At 35.3% G+C, this 8,139-nt stretch overlaps 1 non-coding gene across 1 annotated transcript; it reads left to right on the top strand.

The window, feature by feature from the left end:
* The first annotated feature begins 3,706 nt into the window (after nucleotides 1-3,706).
* Nucleotides 3,707-3,809, top strand: LOC117801231. Its single transcript, XR_004623760.1, has one exon. It is a non-coding gene; the product is annotated as a U6 spliceosomal RNA (small nuclear RNA).
* The last annotated feature ends 4,330 nt before the right edge of the window (nucleotides 3,810-8,139 follow it).

Here is an 8,139-nt window from a genome sequence, read left to right on the forward strand (position 1 = left end):
TTTAAAAAAAAAAGATGAAAACTGCAGAACATGAAATTGTATATGGACGATGGTCACAAATATATATAAAAACAAAAACAAGAACAAGAACAAAACAAGGCACCTAGGTGGCTCAGTCGGTTAAGCATCCAACTTCAGCTCAGGTCATGATCTCAGGTCCTGAGATTGAGCCTAACCCTGCCATGTCAGGCTCTGCACTCAGTGGGGAGTCGGCTTGAGACTCTCTCCCTCTCCCTCCCCCTCACCCCTGCTTGTGTGCTTCCTTTCTTTCTTTCTCTCTCTCTGTAAAATAAATGAATAAATCTTAAAAAAACAAAAAGTGGAAAACAAAATCATCCTAGATTTTTTTTTAATGGGAAAAATTATCCCAAAAGTTAACAGTGGTTGTCTTTGGTAGGAGTCACTATGGGAATTTAAATTTTTTTTCTAACTCTGACTTTCACATTTTTGTTAATAGAGAAAATGTGTGATTTTTTTTTTAATGAAGAGGGAAGGAGACATTGAACTGTGAACTCATAGCAACAAGGACTAGGGGCATAATTTAACTTGGCAGGCCTTGTCTTACATATAAGAAGAGAATGGACACAACCAGGTAATTTCTGTTTGTCCTCTTTGCTGCTAACAGAACTGAGATGACACTGAAAGAATTTGAGTCCCCCCACTAGTTGAGTCACAGCCCAGATGAGCCCCAAACTACTCTAATTATCTGCTACCAGTTGTGTGAAACACATTCTCTGAGGGGACAGAATTCTTCACAGCACAAGAACAATCCCAACATCAGGAAACAGGAGATTCTAAATCCAGCTCTACCACCGCCTGCCATGTGTTCATTCTAGTCACTTTCCCTCTGCAGGTAACCCCAGCCTCTATCAGGGAGCCAGAGTTGTACCATCTCTCTAATCCCTCAAGGTCTTGGCTCCCCTAAGGAGCTATGACTCCATAAACGTGCTAGTGACTCAGATCTACCACTAAGAGAAAGTGCATTCCCTGATGCAAAACAACTCCATATGGCAAAATGCTGCTCCCAAAACTGACTACAAAACACTGTTAATCTACCCACACAATACTCACCCTGAAAGAGATTTCGATGTATTTCAGAAATAACCCTGATGTTTTATTGTTCATGGTTATTTCATCCAAAAGAAATTACATAAAATGAGGGAGCAGAGGTGGATTATAGCGAGGATGGGGAGAGAAGAGATGAGTGGAAGCTATTAACACCTACTGAATATTCTAGAACTTCACATATCTCATTTAACGCTTACAAAACAGGGATGGAGAGGAAAGGGGAGCTTGGTTGACTAGGTTCAAAAAGCCAGATCTGTCCTGTTCAAAATCCAGTGCACTTTTCACTCTCTGTATCAACATCCCTAAATATGTGACGTGTGTGTGTGTTTGTGCACATGTACGAGAAGTGAGCAGTTAAATATATTTATGGTTTATAAATAAAACATTTATAAAAGTGATGATGTTTATTCATGTGTGGTGAAACCACCAGTTGAAATTTGTAATGACTCATTGACAAATTATGCTCTTTCAAGTAACAAAATTAGAGTTTAAAGGTTTTTGATGATGACAGCATATTTCTGATGGGACAGATTGAAGAGGATGTGAATTTGAATTTCTCCAGGTAGCCCCTACAGGTAGGTTTTAAGCAGAGTGGTATGTATGCTTAAAACTAGGCTTTCATATGGGTAAAATAGGGACTTCTGCTTACAGCCAAGAGGAAGTAGCAAGGACTGGATTTATCCTCCCACCTGAAACATAACAGCAGCAGAAATTGATAAAAATAAGTGAAATGAATATCTGCAAGGCACTGTACTTAAGGCAATAGAAGATAATGATTCCTGAGAGATGGAGAAAAAATAAAGCAAATATATACCTTTATAAAGTTGCCCCAGGTTATCACCCTGGGAGTTCAAATTCTAAGGCAAAGCACAGGAGTTCAAATTAAGAAGGAGCCTTGCAGACTTCCTAAGTTGAGGAGATGGTATGGAAAACCCAGGAAGACCAAGTCTACCAGAGTCCATGGAACAGTGCTGAGTACAAAAGAGCTGCTAAGAGAGAAAACTCTTAACAACCACAGAGGACCTGCCTCAACTCCTTAGCTGAGAACAGATCAGCATATACTTATAAACAAACTATTCAAGGCCATGAAAAGACAGACCCCAATGATTGCAGATAACAGTGCCTGGCATCAAGAGAAGACTGGGAATCATGCCTGTTCCCACCAACCATACTAAAAACATTGAAATTCATGGGGCCTCAGTAATAGTGAATACTAGACTTAGAGTGCTAAGGATGCTTAAGAGGCACTGCTCCTAAGAGAATCTTCAAAACAAGACTCAAAATCATCAAACTGTTTCCAAGTACTTAAATGTGTTCTGAAGCAAAACTCGAGAATATGTAAAAGAATACAAAAATATCCATTACCAAACAAGGTAAAACTCATAAAGTCCAGCATCAGTAAAAAAATCAGCAGGTATGAAAAGAAACAAGAAAATAGAACTCCCAATGAGGAGATAAATCAATCAAATCTAACCTACAACCTCATAGAGGTTTGAGTTAGCAAATAAAGACATAAAAACCAGAGTCAGGAGTAGGGTGAGGCAGAAGAGGTATGTAGGGCACAAAACTTCAGGAGACACTGACTCTCAGGCTTGTGCAAGTGCAGATTAGACCAAGAGAAGTTAGAGAGGTAAAACTCTAAGCAACCACAAAAATAATAAGAGAAAGTCAACAAAGAAGATAGCATAAAATCATTTTAAAAATATGTAACAAATCCCAAGAAAGACAGAGAAAGAAGAAAAGGAGATCAGAGAACAGATAGGACAAACAGAAAACCAAAAGCAAGATGATGGATTTAAATTGAATAATACCAATAGTCGCATTAAATATAAATGGATGAATACTCCCAAATTAAATACCAGATATTGTCATATTGGATTAAAAAGCAATACCCAAATACTGCCTACAAGAAATACACTTGAAACATAGACACAAATAAGTTAAAAGTAGAAAGATAGAAAAAAGATCTATCATACTAACACTGGCTAAAAGAAAGCTGGAGGGGCTGTGTTAATATCAGATAATATAGATTTCAAAGCACAAAATATTACCAAGGACCAAAATAATTATTTATTGATAATAAAATGTTTGTTGCATTAGAAGACCATAAAAATCTTAACCACCCATGCCCCAAATATCAGAGCATCAAATTACATGGATAAAAGACAAAACTTCAAAGAGTGATAAATCTAAAATTATAGTTAGATATTTCAATACCCCTTTCTCAATAATTGCTAGAATAAGTAGACAGAAAATTAGTAAAATTAAATTTGAACCACACTATCAACCAACCTGATCCAAAAGATATTTATAAGAACACTCCATCCAACAAAAGCAGATATTCTTTGCAAGTGTGCATAGACCATTGATTTGGATAAACCATATTCTGGATCAAAAAACAAATCTTTGTAAATTTTAAAGAATTCAAAGAACACAAAAGCTCTTATCTGTCACAAAGGTATTATATTAGAAATCAATAACAAGAAGATATCTTAAAAATTCCCAAATATCTGGAAACTAACATGCTTATAAGTAATACATGAAATAATGAAAAGTTAAATTAGGAATTAGAAAACAAACTGCTATAACAAATCCAGTAAAGTTACAGGATACAAAACCAATATATAAAAACATTTTGGTGCTCATTTTGGCAGCACATATTCTAAAATCAGAACAATACAGAGATTAGCATGGTCCCTGAACAAGATAACACACAAATTCATGAAGTATTCAATATTTTTTTAAATCTTCTGTATTTCTATACACTAATAACAAACTATCAGAAAGAGAAATTTAAAATAACCCAATTTACAATTGCATCAATAAGAATAAAATACGTAGGCATAAATTTAATGAAAGAGATGAAAGACCTATACACTAAAAACTATAAAATATCGATGAATGAAATTGAAGAAGGCACAAATAAATGGAAAGATATTCTATGCTCATGGATTGGAAGAATTAATATTGTTAAAATGTCCATACTACCCAAAGCAATCTACAGATTCAATGCAGTTCCTATCAAAATTCCAGTGATATTTTTCACAAAAATAGAACAAAGAATCCTAAAATTTGTATGGGATCACCAAGATTCCAAAGATAGCCAAAAATAATCTTGAAAGAGAAGAATAAACCTGGAGGTGTCACACTCCCTGATTTCGATCTATATTACAAAGGTAAAATTACCAAGCTATAGTACAGAATAGGCATAAAAACAAACATAGATCAATGGAACAGAATAGAAAGCCCAGAAATAAGCGCACACATACTTGGTCAATTAATTTATGACAAAGGAGCCAAGAATATAGCATGGGGAAAAGACAGTCTCTTCAATAAATGGTACTGGGAAAAATGGACAGCTATATGCAAAAAAAATGAAACTTGATCACTATCTAATACCATACACAAAAATTGAATTAAAGATTTGAACCTGAAACTTAAAACCATAAAACTCCTAGACGAGGAGCACCTGGGTGGCTCGGTCTGTTAAATGTATGCCTTCGGCTCAGGTCATGATCCCAGGGTCCTTGGGACCAAGCCCTGTGTCGGGCTCCCTGCTTCTCCCCCTCCCTCTGCCCTTCCGCCTGTTCATGCTTTCACTCTCTCTCTCTCAAATAAATAAATATAATCTTTAAAAAAAACTCCTAGAAGAAAGTATAGATGCTAAGCTCTTTAACATCAGTCTTGGTGATGATTTTTTGGATCTGACACCAAAAGAAAATGCAACAAAAGCAAATATAAATAAGTGGAGCTACATTAAACTAAAAAGCTTTGCACAGTGAAGGAATCAACAAAATGAAAATACAACCAACCAAATAGGAGAAAATATTTGCAAATCATGTATCTGATAAGTGGTTAATCTCCAAAATATATAAAGAACTCATACAAGTCAATGACAAACAATCCAATTAAAAAATTGACAGAAGATGAGAATATAAAAACTGCATTTTAGATTTTTCTATTCTTTTGAGTGAGGCTTGGATGGCTATGTATTTCCCCTAGGACCGCTTTTGCAGTGTCCCATAGGTTTTGGACCATTGTGTTTTCATTCTTGTTGGTCTCCATAAATTGTTTAAATTGATTTTTGATTTCCTGGTTTATCCAATCATTCCAAGTGTTTGAGTTTCTTCCAAATTTTTCCTTGTGGTTGAGTTCCAATTTCAAAGCATTGTGGTCTGAGAGTATGCAGGGAATAATCTCAGTCTTTTGGTATCAGTTGAGACCTGTTCTGTGACCCAGTATATGGTCTATTCTGGAGAACGTTCCATGTGCATTTGAAAAGAATGAGTATTCTGTTGTTCTGGGGTGTAGTGTTCTATATATATCTATGAGGTCCATCTGGTCTAGTATGTCATTCAAATCTCTTGTTTCTTTGTTGATTTTCTGCTTAGGTGATCTGTCTATTGCTGAGAGTGGAGTGTTGAGGTCCCCTACTATTAACATATTTTTTTCTATATGTGTCAAGAGTTGTCTTGTGTATCTTGCTGCTCCCCTGTTGGGGGCGTAGATACTACCATAATATAATAAAAATAATAAAAATTATTATTATAAAAAATAATAAAATAAAAAATAAAAAATTGACAGAAGACCTGAATAAACATTTTTCCAAAGAAGACATACAACAGGCAATAAAAAGGTACTCAACACCACAAATTATCAGGGAAATTCAAATCAAAACAATGAGATATTACCTCACACCTGTTAGAATGACTATTATCAAAAAGCCAAGAAATAAGTGTTGGTGAGGATGTGAAAAAAAGGAAATCCCTGTGCACTATTGGTGGGAATGTAAATTAGTACAGCCACTATGGATAACAGTGTGGAGGTTTCTCAAAAAATTAAAAATAGAACTACCATATGATCTAGCAATCCCACTTGTGGGTGTTTATCTGAAGAAAACTAAAACACTAACTGGAAAAAACATATGTACTCCCATGTCCATTGCAACATTATTTGCAGTGGCCAAGATAGGAAACAACTTAGATTGCATTAATCCATTGATGGATTAATGGATAAAGAAAATATGATATATAAAAAAGAAGATCTTGTCATTNGGTCAGAAAATGTTAATCAAAACTTGCTAGGGGGAGGGAGGTTAAGATGGCGGAGGAGTAGGGGACCCCTTTTTCAGCCGGTCCCCTGAGTTGAGCTGGATAGGTACCAGACCAGCAGGAATATCCACGGAATCAGCCTGAGACGCAGGAAGATACATCTGGATCTCTACAAATGAACATCTCCAGCGCTGAGTATCGAGGTACGAAGCGGGGAGCCGTGAAACCGCGCACAGATATCGGAAGCTAAACAGAAGGGGGAGGGAGCCGCCGTGTCAGGGCGCCGGGAAGCGGTAGCCACCTNAAAGAAGATCTTGTCATTTGTGAAAATACGGATGCACCTTGAGGGTAATATGTTAAGTAAAATGAGTCAGGCAGAGAGAAACAAATACCATATGTTCTCATTTATATGTGAAATCTAAAAATAAACAAACAAAAATAAGCCTATAGATACAAAGAATAAATTGGTGGTTACCAGAGGTGGGAGGTGGGGCAGTGAGTGGAGTAAATGAAGGGGGGCAAAGGGTAGAAACTTCTAATCATAAAATAAATAGTAAGGGGGATATGATGTTCAGCATGGTGACTATAATTAATAATATTGGGTGTTCCATATATGGAAGTTGTTAACAGAGTAGATCTTAAAAGTTCTCATCACAAGAAAAAAATGTGTAACTATGTGAGGTGACAGATATTAACTACACTTATTTTGGTGATCATTTCGCAGTATATACGATTATCAACTCATTATGTTTTACACCTGAAACCAATATCATGTTGTATGTCAAATATACTTAAATAAAAATAAATAAATAAAACAGGATTTAAAACCCTAAAAAATATTATTTTTAACTGAATGAAAATGAAAGCACAACACATTGAAATTTGCAGGATGCCACTAAAGAAGTACTTAGAGAAAATAAAAGCACTAAACACCTGTATTTAAATAGACGAAAGGTCTCAAATCAATTATCTCAGCTTCTACCTTCAGAAACTATAAAATAAGAGAAAATTAAACCCAAAGGAAGTAGAAGAAAGGAAATAATTGAAATAGAAAAGCAGTAAAACAACAGAAATAAATCAATGAAACCAAAAACCAGTTCCTCAGAATGATTACTGTTATTGTTAAACCTCTAACTAGACATCAGAAAAAAAAGAGAGAGAAAGAGAAGTCACAAATTATCAAAATCATAAATGAGAGAAGTGATATTTCCACAATTCTACGGATATTAAAAGGATAATAAGGGAAAATTATTGTGCTGGTTGAATAGTGTTCCCAAAAAATTCATGTCTACCTGAAACCGGTCAATGTGACCTTTCTGAAAATAGTGTCTATATTTGTGATCAAGTTAAGGTAAGGTCATACTAAATTGGGTTGGCCCCTAAATCCAGGGACGGGTAACCTTACAGGAAAAGGGAAATTCAGCACAGAGAAACACACATGCAGAACATGATATGAAGATGAACACAGAGATTGTAGTCAAGAACCTATAAACCAAGGAATGCCATGAATTGCTAGCAATCACCAGAACTTAGGAGAGAGAAATGGAAGAGATTTTCCTTCAGAGCCTCTAGAAGGAACCAACTTTCCCAAAAACTTGACTTTGGACTTCTAGCCTCCAAGACCATGAGACAATAAATTTCTGTTGTTTTAAACCATGGTAATTTGTTACAGAAATCCTAGGAAACTAATACAATTATAAAAATATTTATGCCAATAGATTTGAAAATTTAGGTGAAATGGACAAATTTCTTGACAAATACAAACTACCAAAATCTCACACAGAAAAACAGATAACTTTTATTATCCTTATATCTGTTAAGAAACATAATTGTATTTAAATTTTTTCCACAGAGAAAACTCCAGACCCAGATGAATTCACTAATTAATTCTACCAAATATTTAAGGAAGAAATAATAGTAATTTTACACAAATTATTCCTGAAAACTGAAAAGGAGGGAATATTTCCCAACTGATTGTATAAAGTCAGAATTACCATAATACCAAAACCAGTAAAAGGCA

This window comes from Ailuropoda melanoleuca, chromosome 2 (genome assembly GCF_002007445.2).
Source record: "Ailuropoda melanoleuca isolate Jingjing chromosome 2, ASM200744v2, whole genome shotgun sequence".
NCBI classification, from domain to species: Eukaryota; Metazoa; Chordata; class Mammalia; order Carnivora; family Ursidae; genus Ailuropoda; species Ailuropoda melanoleuca.